The sequence below is a fragment of the Heterocephalus glaber genome, unplaced genomic scaffold, assembly GCF_053883595.1.
Source record: "Heterocephalus glaber isolate CG9 unplaced genomic scaffold, H.glaber_assembly_v1.0 deba00001593, whole genome shotgun sequence".
Lineage (NCBI taxonomy): Eukaryota > Metazoa > Chordata > Mammalia > Rodentia > Bathyergidae > Heterocephalus > Heterocephalus glaber.
This window is the reverse complement of record NW_028258368.1, coordinates 8,691,621-8,712,643: the sequence shown is the minus strand read 5'-3', so window position 1 is coordinate 8,712,643 and position 21,023 is coordinate 8,691,621. Positions and strand designations below refer to the sequence as shown.

The following is a 21,023-nucleotide window of genomic DNA, read 5'->3' as shown; positions in this document are numbered from 1 at the left end:
CAGTGTTGTCTCCCTTGTCAGTGTGTCAACCCAACCACTCCCACACTCTTCCACGTGTGCTTGGTTGAGAGTCATTGCACTTAGCCTGAGTTCCTCATTAGTGAAAAAAGAGTAAATAATCCCTACCTAGCTCAGGAGATTCCTGTTGGGGTTAAATGTGTATTGTGTAACTTTTAAGAATATACAGCGTCATTTTGGTGAGTACTGGAGACATGATTGTTATTATTCTGAGAGTTTTTCTATAGTTTTAATTTTCAGGTCCTTCATTATATTTCAGCAAATATATGATAGGCAACTAGGTGCCAGGCACTGTGTAGAAAGGCACAATATTTATTTCTGTAGCTGATGAAATCTTTGAAAAAAAGATTTTGAAAACTCCTTTTTTTCTTTTTGAGTTTGACTTTTAAATTGTGTTCTTCTCAATCACAAGTTTCCAAGTTGCTATTTAGATGTAAAGAGAAAATATATATTGAAGTTTCTTGTACATAGTGGATACTAAGTGAATTATTATTTAAAATCAGAATGTTTTACTTGATGTTTATTTTACACAACGTAATTGTATTACTGGAAACTAGATTGATACATGAATTTTGATTGAAGTAGTTTAGAGTAATTAGAATTTAGCCATATTTTTATTCACTCTTCTCCCCCTTCATCCTTTTGTTCATAAAAGAGTTCTAGTCATTTGGAATTCCAGCTAAGAGAGGAAACGGGCTTGAGATACTTTTACTTCTCAACTCTTAGATTTTTGTTAGAGGACTTTGCATACAAGGAAGAATGAGTTCTGTATTATAAGTTGTTGTTCTTTACATGGATGACTGCAGGAGGAATAGGCACGTTCAGAAACAACCACAAACAGAACTGACTGGAAGCAGTTTATTTTGCCATGGATGTGTGTGTGTGTGTGTGTGTGTGTGTGTGTGTGTGTGTATGTGTGTAGGGAAACAAAATGTGATAGAAATGTGATAGAAAGTGGAAGGAATTGAAAAGGTTATGTCAAGTATTGGGAAATCAAGTCCAAGCTTCATAAGCCACTATTCTTTAAATAAAATGGCTTTTATTTCTGGCTGATATTGTCTGTTTCCCATTTGATTTATAGTATAATTTGTTTGAAAATTATAATTTGACTTGACCATCATAAAGGAAAAAATGTGAAGAAATTTTGGAAGAATGACCTTATTATATTTGTGTTCTAATCTTCAGACTAGTTTTGTGTAAGTGAACTAAAATCTCTGTCTTCAGTTCCCTTTCCTATAAAATGAAATTGAATGGGTGATTTCTCTCTGTGTGGAGAATTTGGGAATTCTTTGGATTTTCTCTGTCTAGAGTGATCTATTAAAGAGAATGAAGTACAGTATTGGTCTCCATCCCACTGAGGCTCCCTTTGTGTGATTTACTACATTCATAATCTGTCAGTAGGTACAAGTATAAAGTTTTGTTTACAGAAAAGATCTTGAAAGAGCATATGAATAAATGCACAAACATTTTTTCCTTTCAACAACTCACAGTGAATATTAAAATGGCAGGTTGTAGCATTTTATTTATGTAACAGAAAAAGTCATTGAGATGTAGGAAAGTTGACCATTTTTTACTGTAATTATCAAAGCTTGCCTTCTTTTCCTGAGCATCAGTGGTTGACATATAAGTTTAAAATGAATGTGCCTAAAATGATACTGCATTTATAAACAGTTTTATTAATTTTTATGAGACTTAGTTTAGAGGCTATCTTCTTTAAATTGCTGGTATGTAATTTGGTAATTGTATAGTAATTTGGAAGTTATAACTGGATATGTACATGTAAATAGCTAGACCATGGGATTGAGTAGCAGTGGCACAACAACCAAAACTTATATTTTATTAATTTTGCTTCAACTTCATGTATTAGAGGAGGCACATTAGAAGAAGAAAGTTATTCATCAGAGTGTCAGTATAGTTTTGTTTTGCAGTGTTTAAAAGAATTATGTGTTTAAGTGAGAAGTTGATTTGTCATATTAGCATCATTAGTTATACTTAGTATACTATACATTAGGTACACTTAGTATTTTTGGGATTGTAGATTAAGAAAATAGTTTTTTATTTTATCTGCTTAGGAATATAGTAGGATGTTACAAAGAAGAGAACATTTTACTATATATTGCCTTTATTAAGATAGATTTTAAACAATCATACTATAAAACTTGTGAAGCAAAGCAGAAGTAATAGTTGAGTTGATTTTGGTGACATAAACTAAGAATTCATGAAATTGAAATCATATACAACTGCCAATACATCTGTTTTTCCTTCACATGCAACATAAATTCTAAGGAGAAGAAAAAATACCTTCTGATTTAATTACTCATACTTCTTCCTATAGAGATGTCTAGGCTTCTTTATAATTACTTTGTTCCTTAATTTGAACCAGTTTATTTTTATTTGCAACAATAAAAATGAAGACAATTTAGTGATAGTCTATAGATCTGTTTTTAAAATATTTTTGAAGAATTTAAATATATAGTAACCATCTGCTTTCAGATTTAGCAATTACAATTTCTTTAATTGTTCTCTTCCTTTTTCATTTTAAAGAAATTTTGGACACTGGCTCTGCTTTTGGTTATGTGTAGAAGGCAAGCTGAGGATAGTAGGTAGGGGACAGAATTGTTGACTGCGTTTACTGCTTACTACTCAGTATTCCACAATGGGCTGTGTGTTTAGTGACTCTTTAAATCTAGAATACTCTTTTCCCTCTTTAAATAATTCTTATGTTTAAAGCCCAGTGTCTCTATCTTTGTGATTTATTTTTTCACTTGATTTCTGTTCCACTTCTAACCTATTTAGCTATCTTTTTGTTCATCATCTAAAATCTAAGTTTCTACATTACCATTAGTTGTCAGTAATAGCAGGTAGTTATTAAATGTCTAAAACACTTTTTTGGAAATTACAAGTATGGGGTGGTATTTTCTTCTAAGATAAACTGTCAAGAGATTACTACATACGAGAGGATGCAGAACAGTTTAAAAACTGCAAATCAGGAAAATCAGCCGGTATCCTCTACTTTATCAAGAGTCCAGAAATTACATGGTGGTCAGTTCATATATTATAAAATCAGGACAGAGGGAACATACTCATTCCTAATCGATCAACTTAATATGTTCTCTAATAAGGATTATATAGAAGATACAGAAGGTGTTCTTGTGTGTGTGTGTGTATACATGTTAAAGGCATAAATGTCTCTCCTCCTTACTTTTCCTTCCAGTACTGTGAATTGAACCCAGGCTTCATGCATGCTAGACAAGTGCTTCACCACTGAGTTACATTCCCAGTCTGAATATCTAAATGTTCAGCTCGTGAGTCAGCAAGTGTTTTCTTTAAAGCACTAAATACTAAATTATTTTAGGCCTGATGGTCTCTATGACAACTACTCAACTCTGCTTATAGATAATGTAGTATAAAGAAATGAGTGTAGGTGTGTTTCAGTAAAACTTTATTTATCAAATTAGGCAGTGGACTGGATTTGGCCAAAAGCCAAAGTTCTCTAGTCTCTGCATAAGTTTACAGCCTGCCTTGCTTTTGAAAGTGTATGCAGAAAGAAATATTCAGAAAGGGATTACTGCTGATGCTTTTATATTTAAGTTTCACAATATACACTTGTTATAACAGTTGAAATTTAGCTTTTTTAGTCATAGAGTTAAAAAGTGTCAGTAATTATTTTTATGAGTGCATTTTTGATCTGTGATACAGGCATCGTCTGTTTAATTACAGTTAGGATAATAATAAAAGTGCTTAATTAGGTATCCTTTGAGAATAGTCCAGTGATCAGTTCTATTATTCATGTATTCAGTATTTACTTCATGATTTTAATTAAAAATTTATTTATAGATTTTTCTTGATATTTTCATTAGTACCCTATGGGTATGTATAGATACATTTAGATACAGACCTTTAAAGATAATAAAAACATTTTGCTAGAAGATTGTGACTTCATAGAGGTTTATAAAATTGGTCAAGGATATCACTCTTCGCCATGCCTGCTGGCACATGCCTATTTGGTATTCCCAGCATTCTGGAGGCTGAGGCAGGAGGATCACCGAGAGTTTGAGGCCATCCTAGGCTACATAGTGACTTGGGCCAGCCTGGAGTGTGAAGTGAGAACCTGTCTCAAAAAAAAAAAAAAAAAGAAAGAAAAAACACAAAAATGAAAAATGCATTAAAAAAACTCATAAGGCCCCTAGAAGCAAATTCAGATTCTTGGTTGCGTTCTTTAGAAGCAGGTATGTTATACGCTCCTTCTTGGAAAAAATGTATATGGTAACTTTAATTGGAAATTTAAGTTATATTTACTTATTGAAAATTTTTTTTATAACTATGCCCTCTTTGCATCACTTTCCAGTAGCAGTAAATATAAATATAATTTCAGTAAATATGAATAATTTCTGCTTGCTTCCATTCCTCCAGCTGCTTTAATTCTTTTGGAAATACACGTATATATACCAGTACATGGCAAGTGAAATGGTAATATGCTTAGCATATTTCTTTATATTTATTGATGTTATGAGTTTGACGTGAACACTTATTTAGAATAACTTAGATTCTTTTAAAATGGGGGAGAATATAAAGGTTTTTAAATAAATATAACTGGCAATTTTGAATTATTGGAAAAATAAAGTGTGCCCAATATATGCTATTTGCTAAATATAGACTAGTTTTAGAAATTATATGGCCATTATTAAATAGTACATCTTTAAAAATAATGGAGGTATTTTTATAATAGTTTTTCGTCTTATTTCCCTAGTACAATCTAGAGCTAGCTTTTCCTGATCTTTAGAAAAGTGATTAATCTTATCCTTTCTTGAAACTACATAATTTTTCCTGTAATGGCAGTTTCTCTGCTTTTTCACAGCAGTGTTTTGCTAAAGGTGACTATAAATCTGGTGGCATCAACTACTGCAGTACTTTCTGCTAAATTGCTTACCTTTTGTGTATTTTTTTGTCTTTTGTAAAGGAGAAAAAGTATTGAAATAGATTTTTCCATCTATTCATTTTTGTACTGTATTTTTTTTTGTATTAAATTCTTTTATTGGTACATTGTAGGTATACAACACAATTACATTTCTCATTGGGAATTGTACCTTTACATAATGCATCTTGGTTCTTATTTTTTCCCCATTCCTAGCCCTCCCTTCACGCCCTCCACCCTTCCCTATTTACAAAGATTTTTTTTCCATTTTTTCCATTTCTCATCATTTTTCCTTTCCCTTCTTTCCTTTCCCCTGCCCCTCCCACTACCCCTACCCCTTTGGACCTTTTCTTCCTATTTTACATTATCGATTATTCATTTGCACTGTATTTTTTATAATGTGTGTTTCTTTTTTATTTTTTTCCCGATAGCGGGGATTGAACTCACAACCTTGTGCTTACCAGTCAGGTGTGGCAGCGCTGCTGAGCTACATCCCTGACCCTATAATGTGTTTTATTTTTCTTTAAAATTCACTTTGCCTTTTTTGAGGAAAGAGCTTTGACGTTAGTTGTCTGAGAATGGATGTTAGGATAAAAGGTTGCTTTTACTTATATGTGAGAGTGTACATTTATTCTTGTTCATTTAACCCAGATCACTATTATTTATGACTATATTTCAGATTAAACTGAGTAGTTCATTTAAGAACTGTAAAAGTATATCAAAAGCCATTCTAAAGAATCTACTGTGATGATATATATAACTCATTTTGACCTTTTCAGAGACAATCCTAACTTCAAAACAGTGGATAATGAGAATGACTATATTCAATCCCTCTAATTTGTTTCTTAAAAAATTCTTGTTTAAAATAGTAGTGGAAGGGTTAACTAGTGGCCTGTTTCAACATAGTTAATACTATAATCACCTAATAGCCTAGATGCTGCAATTACTTTGTTTTGTTGGTGTTATATTTACATTAAAAGGAAGCAATTGATTGGTGTAAGCCTTCAAATTCTATAGGACATTTATTGTAAAATGTTGTAATTGCATTGAGGATGCTTTAAATCATATTTGCTTCTTTTGTGACTTTTTAGCATTTTGTTAGGTTTTAAACTGTAGAAATAGTGCATGTTATAATTTCACTTAAATGACAGATTAACAGAATGTTAGAATGTGAGTCAACAGTAAAAATTAACTATATCCACCCATAAGATTATGGGGATGAGGCTATTCTCATTAATTATGATATTAATTGTTAAAACAGACTGTTTTAAGAGCAATTTCAGATTCAGAGTTTCCATATGCTCCCCACCTATACTTTCTTAGTCTCTGGCATTGTCAGTATCCCCTACCAGAATGGATCTACATTGACATATCATTTTCATCCAGAGTCCATAGTTTATTTTACGTTAGGGTTCACTCTTGGTGTTGTACATTCCATGGGGTATGATAAATACCTAATTAATACATGCACACTATTGTAATATCTTAAATAATAGTTTCACTGCTCTCACAATTTTCTGTGCTCTGTTTAGTCATTCTATCTCCAAAACCCTAGTAACTACATAATCTTTTTATTGTGTTCATATTTTTGCCTTTTCTAGAATATTATAGAGTTGGGGTCATAGAGTATGTATCCTTTTTGGTTTGGTTTCTTTCACTTACTAAGTTGGCTTTAAGTTTCTTCTGTGTCTTTTCATGACTTGATAGTTCATTTCTTTTTAGCATTGAAAAATATTCTTTTGTCGGGACATATACCACAGTTTATTGATTCATTATTTGAAGGATATCTATTTCCTTCCAAATTTTACAGTTGTGAATAAAGCTGCTGTGAGTGTCATGTGGAAGAATATATTTTCAGGTTGTTTTGTTTTGTTTTGTTTTGGTAGAGAGGAAATAACAAGCATTGTTACTGCTAAAAGGTATGCTTAGTTTTTTAAGAAACTCCCAACTGTTTTCCAAATGGATGTGTGATTTTGCAGTCCCACTATCAGTGAATAAGGGTTCCTGTTGTTCTACCTCCTTGCCAGCTTTTGATGTCATCACTATTCTGGATTTTTGCCACTGCAATGGATAAGTAGTGGTATTTTGTTGCTTTAATTTGTATTTCTCTGATGATGTGTAGTGCAGAGCAGTTTATGTATATTTCCTACCTATATATCTTCTTAGGTGAAGTATCTGTTACAGTCTTTGGCTCATTTTTAAATTGAGTCAGTTTCTTGTTGTTAGTTCTTTGTATGTCTTTTGCGATAGTTTCTCTCACTCTGTGGCTTTCTATTCTCTTGACAGTCTTTTGTAGAGCAGAAAGTTTTAACTTTAATGAAGTTGACCTTATCGATTCTTTCATGGATTGTGCTTTTAGTGTCATTATCTAAACAGTCATCAAACCCAAGGTCATCTAGATTTTCTTTGTTAGCTTCTAGGAGTTTTACAGTTTTACCTTTTACATTTAAATCTGTGATCTATTTGAGTTAGTTTTTGAGAAGGGTATTAGTCAGCTTTCCCATTGATGGGACGCAATACTCAGCACCCATAATGTAAAGGAAGAGAGGTTTAGTTAGGCTCACAGTTTCAGGGGATTCAGACCATGGTTGGCTGCCTCCTGGTAGACACATTGTGGAAGGATATGGCATCATAAAGCTGCTTAGATCATGGTGGATGGGAAGCAGAACAGGGGAACAGTACCAGAGAGGAAGAAGCCAGGGACCATATACATGGTGTAATAGTCAAAGTTACGCCTCTGTGCCTCACCCAGACACACCCAGAAATGTGCTGTACTGATCCCTTGAGTGGCTCCCAAGTCAGTCAGGTTTGACATGATCCGCCTTAACTATCACATCTCACCCCTAGTTTGTTGTGTCTAGATTTGTTATTTAGCATGTGGATGGGTAGTTGTGGTTCTAGTAACATTTATTGAAAGTATATCTTTCCTCCATTGTATTGCCTTTTCTTTTATCCAAGGTCAGTAGACTGTATTTTAGATCTATTTTTATATTCTTCATTCTAGTCCATTAATCTTTTTATCACCACTACTACATTGTCATGATTACTGTAGCTTTGTAGTCCGTTTTGAAGTTGGAGAGTGTCATATCATTTTGATCTTTTCATTGAGCTTTTTTCCTCCCCACATAACTTTAGCATCATTTTGTTAATATCCACAAAATAACTTGCTGAGATTTTGGTTGAGGTTGGATTGAGTCCATAGATCAAGTTAGGAAGAATTCATACTTGGCAGTATTTATTCTTTTTAATCCATGAGTGTGGAATACTTGTGTATTTGATTTTTCTTTTATATCTTTCATCAGTTTTGTAGTTTTCCTAAAAGATTTTGTACATACTTAGTTGGATTTGTGTTTGAGTATTTTATTTTTGAGGTACTAATGTAAATAATAATTGTATTTTAAATTTCAAGTTTCACTTGTTCATTGCGGTACACAAGAAAACAAATGACTTTTATTTATTAACCTGTGTTCTGCAACCATGCTGTAATCACTTATTAGTTCCAGGAGTTTTGTTGTTCTTTCTCATTGTCTACATAGACGATCATGTCATCTGTGGACATAGTTTTTTCTTTCCTTCCAATCTGTAGACCTTTTATTTTGATTTCTTATTGCCTTAGCTAGGACCTCCAGGATAGTGTTTAAGGGCGTTTCAAGAGGAGATATTCTTGCCTTATTACTGATCATCGTGGGAAAGCTTTGAATTGCTCATCATTAACTACATCAGTGGTAGGTTTTTTGGTAAATATTCTTATTAAATTGAGCTTATAAACTTTCCTTGTGTTCTTAGTTTGCTGAAAGTTTCTGGTCAGAAATGAGTGTTGGATTTTGCAGATGATTTTACTGTATCTGTTGATACATGCATGTACTTTTTCTTTAGTTTATTGATGTGATGTTATATTAGTTAATTATTAAGTGTTGAACCAATGTTGCATACTTGGTATAACCCCTTTTAGTCATGCTGTTTGATTACTTTTGTACTTTCTGGGATTTAGTTTGCTGAAATTTTGTTGAGAAGTTTTGCATCTGTGTTCATGAAAGATAGTTGGTTTATAGTTTTCTTATAATGTGTTTGTCTGGTTTTGGCATTAGAGTGATGATGGCCTCATAAAATAAGTTAGGAAGTATTCCTTCTGCTTCATCTAAAAAGATTGTGAAGATTTGGTATAACCACCAGTGAACCCATCTAGGCCTAGAGCTCTATGGTTTTGAAGATTATTAGTTGATTGAATTTCATTAATGGATGTGAGCCTATTTCATATTATCTATTTCTTTTTGTATATGTTTTGGCAGAGTATGTATTTTAAGAAATTGGTCTGTTCTGTCTATATCATCAGAATTATGGGCATTATTTACAATATTCCTTTATTTTCCAGTGTCCATGGAAATTACAATGGTGTTCTGCTTTCATTTCTGATGTTTCATTTATCTTTATCCCCTCAATTAGCTTGGCTAAAGGCTTACTGATTTTTAGAAGGAACTATTTTGTTTTTTCTCTTTTAATTTCCTATGTTCAATTTCATCAATTTCTGCCTGAATTTTTAAATTTTTCTTTTTTTTTGTAATTTAATTTCCTCCTCTTTTTCTAATTTCTTATTTTAGGTGCCCCCTCCCCCCTTCTTTCCCTTTCCTTTTTCCTTTCCTTTTTTTCTCTTTCCCAACAGAGTCTTGCTGTGTATGTAGTCCAGGCTGGTCTTGAACTCACTATCTTTTTGCCTCAGCCTCCCAACTGCTGAGGTTACATGTGTTTGCCACCAGTCCTGGCTCTTTCTTCTAAGGGATATGGTCTCAGTATTTCCCAGAAACACCCTGAACTCCTGAGCTGAAGTGATCCTCCTGCATCAGCCTCCCAAGTAGTTGGAACTAGAGGTGCATGCCACACCTGGCAGATCATTCTTTTTTTCAATACTATAATTCTATAATCACTATTTTTGCTTATTCCACAAATTTTTATGTTGTGTTTTCATTCTTATTCAAAATATTTTAAAATTTTTCTTGAGAGTTTTTTTTTGGGGGGTTGGGGAGTAGGTACTGGGGATCAAACTTGGGACCTTGTGCTTGCAAGGCAGGCGCTGGAACCACTGAGCTAAATCCCCGGCCCGAGAGATTTTTTTTTTTGACTGCTTTGTTACCAGTTTTGTGTTGTCTAATCCCCACATATTGGGGAAATTTCTTTTGTTAGTGATTTCCACTTTAATTCATGTGGTTCTAGAGCAAACATTGTATGATTTGTTTTCTTTCAAATTTGTTAGTGTATTGTATTGCCCAGCATGTGGTTTATCTGTAATTGTTTCATGTGAGTTTGAAGGACATGGATATTTTGCTGATACTGGAGAAGTAGCCTATTAAATATGTGCATTATATCTAGTTGTTTGATAGTGAGTTCAGCTGTGTTGGTTGTGACCTGCCTGCTCTGTTTCTGATAGAGGTTTGCGATGTGTCAATGTGATTTCAGTAAGAACTGCCTAGCAGATGTGGATGACTGATATGTAGGCCCAGCAAACTGAGCAGGGAAGACACACCTGAGATGTGAGTACACTAGCCAAGAGGCTTGTAGGTTGGACAGAATAAAAAAGAAGAAGAAAGTACAGTATTTTCCTTTTTTGGAAGAGCTCTGGACTTCGCTATTGCCTTTGGATGTTAGTCTTCAGTTTTATCAGTCTTCCAGCACAGATTCTTTTTTGTTTTGTTTTGTTTTGTTTTTTGGTACTGGGGATTGAACTCAGGACCTTGCACTTGTGAGGCAGATGGCAGCACCACTGAGCTAAATCCCTAGTCCCCAGCACAGATTCTTAATGTGGACTCTTTGGCCTTCTGACACAGACTTGCAGCAGTCATTGTATAGTGAGCTTCCAGGCTTTCAGCTTTCAATTGCTACTTTCTCTGGCTCTTCAGTGCGTAGATGGCCACTTTGGATTCTTCCAGCTTTATTCCCACAGATGGCCATTGTGACCCTTCTGGTTCTGATCCTGTAAGTATACCTAATAAATACCTTTGTTTAATTATACATATATTTTAAATTGATTCGGTTCCTTTTGAAAACCCCAAATAAGATAGATTTTGATACCAGAGGAGTGGGGTTTTTGTGACTATACCTGACCATGTGGTTTTGAAGTCTTTGGGAACTGGTTTGTGGGAGTAGTTTGGAAATATTTGGAGATAATCAGCTAGAGAAGCCCTAGAATGTTGTAAGATGAGCTTAATGGGAGATTCCAGTTGGAGCTCAGAAGTCAGAATGTTAATAGAAAGGCACACAGTAAAGACTAGGCTCAGGAGGTTTCCATTGGGAACAAGGATTCCTTTGGCACTTGAACCAGAATTACACATGGTAGGAAATTGATGTACATTTTGCCTATGTCCTGAAACTTTGTAGAGCACTAACATTAAGGGATGGTCTTGTGTATCTGAATGGAAGAAATTTCACAGCCCAGCATCAGCCATGGACATCATTGACTGCTTTTAGCCAGATTTACCATGAAAGTCAGTAGCAAAAGGCAAATATGAAAATGTTTGCAGTTTCATCAAAAAGGAAGCATCTGCAAAGTTGCAGCATGGACAACATGGTTGCTAAAAAGATTAACATTAAAATGAAGCCAAGTAGTTTGGACCAGAACATTAGGAAAGATGTTTTGAAGGAATCTCAGAAATCAGTAACCTCCAGCCTTCAGAGTCTCAAGGGTCCAAAGCAGTAAAGCTCTCATGTGAGAAAAGAACTTCTGGGCCCTCTGCTGGAGAAGGTCCTCCTAGGGCCTGGGATTTGCTTCATTGTGCTCAGCCATCTAGGAACTCAGAGGGCACTGAAGCCATGATCCAAGACAGCTTAATTACTGCTTGAGCTGGTGACATACCTTGGCATCATCCATGTGGTTCTGGTTTTGGATCAAGAATTACAAGGTCATTCATCCAGATTTCAGAGGAAAGCCTGGAAGGTCAGGCAGGGTATCCCTTAGAGGGCAGAGTATGAAGCTGCAAGAGTCAAGCTGAAAGTGCAGGATACCCCAGGAGGTTGGAAATGCCAGAAATCTGGAACATTTGAGGAAAGCCATAGCCAGTGAGCAGAGCCACCTTCCAAGAAAGGCCATGTGAGTTGTAGTGGACAGTTTTGTAAGAGCAGGGCTGTCCATGCCCTTTGGAGCTTAAATGTCACTGCATCCCACCTCTGCTGCTGGACATGGAGCTACAGGATTTGTTTGCTCTCCTAGGTTTCAGTCTTGCTTTGGTCTGATTCCTTTTTATCCCCCCATTTCTTTCTTTTGGAATGGAAATGTTTACCTTGTGCTTTTTATGTTGGAAGTATTTAACTTTTTGATTTTTATAGGGACTCTCAGCTAAGAGTTTGCCTTGAGTCTCAGAGGAGACTTTGGACTTAAACTTTCCAGCAGTGCTGTAACTTAAGATTTTGTGACTCTTATATATATAAAATACATTTTGCATAATGAGATAGACATCAGTGTTTTGGGGTCCAGGGGCAAGATTTTATGGTTTAGATATGAAATGGCCCTAAAAGTCTCATGTGTTTGAAAGGTGATTGTATTGTGTGAGCTCTGTATTCATCCACTAATGAGTTTAGCAGGTGAGTGTGATGGTAAGAGGGCCTGGTTGGAGGTGGATCACTAGGTAAGAGAGCTGGAAGGAATATTTTTGTACCCAGCTTCTCCCTCTCTCTCTCTGCTTTCTGGCTGCTATGGATGTCCCCCCACCTAGGCCTTTCCACCATGCCCTTTTTTGCGTTAGAGCTAGTTGACTGTGGACTGAAACCTCTCAAAATCATGAGCCAAAATAAACCTCTCAGTGTTTAAGATCTTTGTGTTGAGTATTGTGTTTCAGTGATGGGAAAGTTACTATGTAAGACAAGGTGTGTTGAAAGCCTTCAGATGTAAGTCATAGTGGATTCATCTGTTTCTACTTGTAGCTCTTTGCAGTTTTTGTCTCACATATTTTAATACTTTGTTGTTAGGTACATACACATTAAGGATTGTTATATCTTCTTGGAGAATTTGACTTGTTTTTCATTATATGATGCTCCTCTTTATCCCTGATTACATTCTTTCATCTGAAGTATGCTGTGTCTGAAAATAGCTACTCCCACTTTGTTTTAATTAGTGACTGCATAGTAAATCTTTCTCCCTTTACTTTTAATTTATGTCTTTATATTTAAAGCGGACTTTTTGTCCAAATAAACTGGATTTCTTTAGATCACATATAGGTAAGTTTTGTTTTTGATACACTGTGACAGTCTGCCTTTTAATTGGTTTGTTTAGATCCATGGTGGTGAACCTATGGCAAGTGTGCCACAGTGGGCTGTTTGTATCATTGAAAACTCTAAAAGTTTTGTCATCACTGGTTTAGACCATAGCTATTCAAAATGATTATTGGTATAGTTGGATTAATATCTACTGTATTTGTTTTTGTTGTCTGTATTTGTTTCTATTTGATGTGCTTATTTTTTGTTCCTATTTTCATCTTCCATTGTCTTTTTTGAGACAGTCTTGCCTTGTCTATACTGATCTAGAATTCACTAGGTAACCCAAGCTGGCTTCAAGCTTGCAGTCCTCCTGCCGCAGCCTCCTTAGTGCTGGAGTTTACAGGTATGTGCCACTGTGACTGGCTTAATTGAGCAGTTTATATGGTTTCATTTTCTTTCCTCTTAGTATAACATTTATTCATTTTTAACTTATTTTAGCAGTTGGCCTAGAATTTGTAGTATGCATTAAGAACTAATCTAAGTCCACTGTCAAAGAACCGTATACTGTTTGGCAGATATGAGTAACTAATTCTTCTCTCCCATAACTGTGTCATCGCTGTCATTCAATTTAATTATGCATAAGTGTACCTAAATGTATATATACATAAGTGTACATAAACAAATACAGGGTTGCTATAATTACAGTGTTGTTATTTTGAAGAAACCATTATATATTAGATCAGTTAAGTGTAAGAACCTCCACTTATTTCTTCTGTGATGCTGGTCTTTAAGTTTTACCTCCAGGAACATCACTAAGTTCTCACACTGAGCCTTTAGTGAGCCTGTGCATCTGCATTATGAACTTCACAAGTGCTGCTCAATCCTTCCTCTTCACATTCGTCACCTCCTCTTAAGTGGGTTAGAATGGCTTGAGTGAATTGGAGTTCAGTGTTTCCTTTCCTCTACTTAGAAGGCTTGGGCTCACTAGAGTTGAATATTTTCCTATTCAAATTTAGTAAATCTAAGTTTTTGATCTACAGTCTTTGTCTCTAAAGAATTCAAAACAGTTCTTAGTAGGTAAATCAGCCAGCAACAAATTACATCAGTTTTTGTTTGAGCAAGTTTTTATTACATCACTTTTGGAGGCAAATTTTGTAGGATACAGAGTTTCAGTTTGATGATTTTCTTTTTTTTTTTTTTCTCCTGTCTAGATTTTATTTCTATTTTTTTCTCTTGTCTGGATACTTTCTGGGGAAGTCAGATGTAATTTTTATGTTTGTTTTCTTGTAGATAAGGTGTTTTTTGCCTCTGGCTTCTTTCAGCATTTTTTTCTGCATCTTTGATTGTTTTTTTAATCTGAAAATGACAGATCTGATTAATTCTGCTTAGTATTTTCTGAGCTTCCTGGGTCTTTAATTTGGTATCTGATATTAATTTGAGAAATTCTCATTTTTGCTTCAGTTATTTTTTTTCTGTTCTTTTTTCTTTCTGATATTCCTGTTCCACATAAGTTACACCTTTTTAAGTGTACCACAGTTCTTGGATATTCTCTTCTGTTTTTTCAGTCTCTTCTCTTTGTGTTTGAATTTTAGAAGTTCTGTTGAGACATCTTCAATCTCAGAGGTTGCTTCAGCATTGTCTAGTCCACTGCCAAGACCATCAAAGACATTCGTTTCTCTTACAGTGCTTTTGATCTCTAGCATTTTCTGTGATTCCCTTTTCATTCCTTTCATAGTATAGCAGTTACACCTCTTTTTTATTTTTAGCAGTTACTCTACACTATATAATAGCGTTAACAACCCAAGTCTACTTTTCTTTTTTCTTTCTTAGAATTCTGTTTCTGTGCTTACATTGCCCATCTGTTCTTTAGTACTACTTTATCCATTAGAACACTCAGCATACTAATTATGGCTGTTTTAAATTTCCAGTCCAGTTCCAACATTCCTGCCATTTCTAAGTGTGATTCTCAGGCTTGCTCTGTCTCTTCAGTCTGTATATTCGAATGACTTGGAACTTTTTCTTGATATCTGGATATGATATATTGAATAAAGGAACTACTGTAATACAGTCTTTAGTATTAGATCTTAGGATTTAGTGAGCCTGTGCTCCTGCATTGTGAACTTCACAAATGTGTCTCAATCCTTCAACCTCACATGCATCACCGTCTCTTTAAGTGGGTTAAAATGGCTAGCAAGATTTGGAGTTCAGTATTTCCCTTCCATTAGTTGAAAGGCTTGGGCTCACTAGAGTTGAATGTTTTCCTTCCTATAGATTAATTATGCTCAGGTAAAACCATATTAGGTGAGGTTTCAGAAAAATTGTTTTTTCTAAAGGCAGACCTTATTTTAAGAACACAGTACTCTGGCATGTTTAGCAATAGTCTTACCAGAAGCAGGAGAAGACATTTCTTTGATATTTCAATGTGAGAACTTGGTGATGTTTCTGGAGGTAAAACTGAGAAACGGGAAGGGTTTCTTATGACAGGGTCTATCTGGAGTTTTTAACTTTCAAATTTGTCTGCTGTGAGCCTCTAGCAATTAATCAATTCTAGTGCTTCTTTTCTTACCCTGGCACAGGTTCCTGTAGAGACTTTTGTTTATGGGTTTCTGCTTCAATAAATTGTGTTTCTCTGTATTTACCTATCTTTTCAATTTGAGTGCAGTGGTTTGCCTTGTGAAGTCACTTCTCTTGTAAATCTAAGAAGAGTTGTTAATTTTCTAGTTTTTTCTTTTTGTTAAGCATTTTATGTCTTACACAAGCTCCTTATGTGCTAGACCAGAAATAAGTCTGTACTTTTGTTTATATGTGAAAAGATACATAATCTTCCAAAAGAGGTTTTAAAACTGCTATTTGTCAAGTAGGCAAAACTACAGAATAAGGTTATAAAACCTAAAAGTATAAATTGTCTTTTCTAACAAAGGCAGATAGACTCATGGGTCATAATATAAAAAAATGAAATGATCATCATTGTAGTAATGTTGCTAGAGACTTACTAAACTATTGTTTGAGTATATGTCTTTGTTATTTTTTGCTGTACTAGGGATCAAATCCAGGGCCTTCTCCGTGCTTGGCGGGTGCTGTACCACTGAGCTATGCTATACTTGTGGCCATTGAGAATATTTCTATTAAGTCAATTAGCAGCTAATTCAGTTAGGTATAGGAAACCATTAAAAATTTGGGAAATAAGATTTATGAGGAGATATTAAGGGAATTTGTGATTACTCTGTTTGAAGAAAGGAAAAAGAAAATCTGAGAAAGTAAGCATTAGGGTGATGTATTATACATTACAATCATTTGTGGAGCTTAAAAAAAAGCTTACGAATAAGGCAGAAACCCATGCTTTCTGTGTAGAGTCTGATTCAGTGATTCTGGCATGGGATAGGACATCTGCAATTTTTTTGTTTTTAAAGCTCCATGGATGCTTGTGACATAGATAAGAATTGAGAAATACTTGTTTAAGTATTTGACAGTCTGCATAGCAGTATTCTGAGTCAGATGATAGATAAGAAATGTATTCATTACTGTGTGTGCAGAGGGAATATCATTTTAAAGCAGTTACATCTTGAGACCTGTAGTGAGTTAGGAAATACCTTGACACTTTGCTCTGATTCTATACTGTCTTTGGAGAAAGGGCTGTGAAACTGGGAATATATACTTGGAAATATTTGGAAAGAAACTCGAGTTCCAGGTTTGAGTACAGTGTTTTCCTTTCCTAGTAATATATCAGTGAACATGAGAACCAGACTCATAGTAGAAAAGACTACGTAAGTCTGATTATGACACTTCAAAAGTCTAAACTTCAGGTGACCACACTGATTAGGTGAAGAAGGCAAGTGATGTTTTCTGGATGAGAACACCACAGCACAGATAAGTTGCTTTAAATATCACAAATCACTTACGTCTTTCCATTTTTTTTTCCCTGGAAACCTGCTACTTGTAGCAATTTTATTCTCTTATAGTGCTGGGGATTGAACCTAGGCTCTTGCACATGCTAGGCAAGTGCTCTACTGATATCCCAGCTCCAATATTTTTTTGTTTATTGAGACAGGGTCTTCCTATGTTGTTCAGGCTAGACTCAAACTCACTATGTAGCCCAGGCTGGCCTTGAACTCACAGCAGTCCTCCTGTCTCAACCTCCCAAGTGCTAGGATCACAGGTGTGGACCACCATGCCTGGCTCTCCACCTCCAATATTTATTTTGTTAATAGGTTATATGATCTTCAGTTAAGATAAATGTATGGTGTGCTACCCCTTATTGGTCAGTTTCATTTATTCGTCATAACTGTGTGGAATTACAGTTGAAGAAAACAAAGCTTATATGCCAAGTGATTTGTTTATGTTCACACAAAATTACAAGTATTGATCCTATTCTAAAACTCATCCTCTTTTTCGCAAATGTTTTCATTAGTATTCTTTGACCATATTACAACTGTACTCATATTTTAACTTTGTTATTGAAGAATAATCACAAAAGTCTAAGACTTTTTTATGCCATTAAAAGAAGAAAATCATCCACTGACCTTTTGTTTACAAAGTAGTAGGGCAGCTTGGGATAGTAACACCTTGAAGGCTTACTGGTATACTTCCAGGTGTGGTATAGGTACTCTGCTAAAAGTATAAGAATGCAGTAAAGGAAATATTAACAGAAGATACTATTGTTTTTAAAATTAAAATTGTGCCCTTGGCTTTATCTTTTCTTCTGTAGCAAGGGGAAACAATTAGCCTTTAAAAATCTTTCTTGGAGGCTGGGGATTTAGCTCAGTGGTTCTGCCACCTGCCTTGCAAGTGCAAGGGCCTGAGTTCAATCCCTGGTAACAAAAACAAACAAAAATCTTTCAGGGCCAGGAATTTACTTCAGTGGTTCCACCGCCTGCCTTGCAAGCTAAGGACCCGAGTTCGATCCCTGGTACCAAAAAAAACCAAACAACTTTCTTGGTTTGGCAGTAGAGTATCTGCTCAAAGAAAGTTACTTTCACAAATATTATAATACATATAATATATTTAATTAAATACATAATTTATTAGATACTTTAGGATAATTTATTAGACACTTAAGAGTTTATGGAAAATATACTAGTCTTATACTTGTCTTTAGACTTTGCAGGATGTAAATGCATATTTTTAGAAACTATCCAGGATGTCATAGTTCACCATTTGCTATTTTATATGTACTTTACAAAATCTCCCATGCCTACCTATGTTGGGAAATTAAATATGTCACCTTTGTAGAGATTAAAACAATGCTATGACTTTCTTTGTCTTAGTTGACAGGAACTGATGAAAGATACTCTGGGAACATCCATGAGCTTCAAAAATGTTAATAATTTGCTAAGTATGTACCAGTCTTGATATTACAATATGCATAAAAGCAAAGGTTGTCACAGTATGCATGTCAGCCATTTTCATAACCCACAGTGGTAGTAACAGCATTGAAAACTTACTCAGGAACTGTATTTTCAGGTTTTTCAGAACTCATTGTTGGCTGGTTCTGTTGGTTGCTGTTTTCACTGCATTTTCATTCTACCCTGCTGACAATCCTAGAAGCTGGTATAGGCAGTAAGAGAAACTGTTGCTGTGATTATAATAACAATTTAACAAATGATTGGAAGGTAAAATGAACAGGTTATAAATGTAGATTTGTGAAATTTTAAGAGATATAATACACACTAGAGATAGTGTACTTCAATCTGTTGGTAAAGATAGGACTAGAATATGTTATCCTATACTTTCGCTTTTCAAAAATTTGTTAACATTAGACCTAAAAAGATATATCTGGATATAAGAATGTCTCTTAGATTTTAAAACACTTAATTATCCATAAATATTTGTTAGGTATTTACTATGTGCCATATACTTTTCCAGGCTCTGAGGGCAAAGAGATCCTATTGCCATGTTCCCCATTGTCCTAAAGGATACTAACCTGTAGGATGGATTGCTTTCAATTATATAGTTTAGTCACAAAATGTACCAATGAAAAGAAATGTATACATAAAGAATCCAGTATAACTATGTAACAAGTAAGAAGAAAAACAAAAGAACTGTCTGGGGATGTTGAAACAGTGTAAGAAACGCTCACATTTTGAATAAGAACTCATATTTTGAAAATAACTGAAAAAAATTTTTTTCAGTCAACATTTTTATCCACAAAATTCTTTTATACTTTAGGATATCTGTGAATTTAACTGCTAAATTATTTTTATATTTCTATTGGTAGACTTAGAGATTCTGGAGGATAAAGATTATGATTTGAATCCTTAATGCCTGTTAAAGTTCTCAAAAAACAAAATAGTGAATGGGCCAAGGAATATCATTCTATTGCTTGCTGCCTTTACTTGCTAGGAGCTACAGCGTGGGAAAACATGGGGACAAGTTAGATTCTTTAGTGCAACAAACTCTGCTTTGTTTCCCGTTTAATTTACCTAATAACCCCAAATTTGTAAATAATGAAAGAAGTAGGAGTTGGAAAGAAAACATCTGTGGTTATGGAGAAGGGAGAAAGACTCGACATGTGGCTTTTTGTTGCATTGTGTGAAGTAGCATGGAAACAAGGATCTCAGTTCTGTTTTTTTGGAAGTGATAGTGTGAGTTAGTGAGACAACTATAGTAACATAATGAAGTAAACTCACAATGCTGTCTGATTCTGTACTTACGCTACTTTTGTCCGTGTTGAAAACACACTAAAAGAAACTGAATTTATAAAGTTATGTTCATGGTTTAAAGATTAGCATGACAGAGTTTATAATGAAAAGTATGTGCTTTGCCTTGCCCATGCATATTCCTGCTGCCCAGAGGGAACCATTTAGCTGATTCTGGTCATGTTGCTAACTTTAAATAAAATGATTTGCCACTGTTTATTAATTTATCAACCTTAGGAATTATCTGTTGATTTCCTGGATTGATAAATGAATACTTGCTTCATATCTCTCCTCTGCTCCCACTGTAGTCAGGTCATCATTTTTACTTTCACTGCTGATTATTTCCATATATTTCACTAACTTTATTATAGTTAATTCAGTATTTCTTGCTCTATACATATTAGCTCTTGCTCCCCTACTTTTTAAACCCCATTTTTTAGAATAAGCATATTAACCCATTACTTTTCCCCTGCTTATTTCCTTTTCCTTGCTCCTTTCTTTTCCCAGCTCAGTCATGTCTATTTAGTATAAACTTTCTGTTTGATTCTGAAAGTTGAAAATGATTGAACAGTATGTATTGTGACTTCTTTTTTCTATTACAGGTATTTTTTGGGGTCGGTTGGTTTCTTGAACACATTTAATTCTACCGAACAACACATTTAAAAAATGAGAAACACTCAAAACTCATTATTGTTTCCCCTTAAATCTCATCTAATTTAAATTCTAGAAACAAATGTACTTTTAAAATTGTTATCACCAAGAGCCAGGGATTTAGCTCGGTGGTTCTGATGCCTGCCTCGCAAATGCAAGGTCCCAAGTTTGATCCCCGGTACCAAAAAAAAAATTGTTATCGCCATAGTGTATTTATGCATGAATAATACGTAAAGCTAATGACTTTTATAATTGATGCATAAATACAAGTTTATAGGAATTTATAAAATTAAATACTGGACCTTTTCTTCCTCTATTTATAAAACTTTGTCTTTTTCTGGATGTACAGTATGCAGAAACATTCAGATTTAGCGATGTAATGAATATATTGTTAAATCATGGTAATGACTACCATCCGTGAGTACAGTTTATGTGGTTTTTCACTGCAGTTCTGTAAGTTAGACTAGATAAGTCTTATCTGCATTTTATAGATTAGAAAGGTGAGATATGTAATAATCATATCCCCCTTCCCCAAACCAAGTAATGACAGAACTGGCATATGAACTGACTTGAAAGTAGAGACCTTCAATTCTCACTGTGCCTCAGATGTTCCTCTGATACCT

At 34.7% G+C, this 21,023-nt stretch overlaps 1 protein-coding gene across 3 annotated transcripts in view; it reads left to right on the top strand.

Annotated features, from left to right (window-relative positions):
- The window catches only part of Stxbp5 (syntaxin binding protein 5), a 180,299-nt gene that overhangs the window by 7,135 nt on the left and 152,141 nt on the right, over positions 1 to 21,023 (top strand). The gene's annotated exons all lie outside the window — the stretch shown is intronic.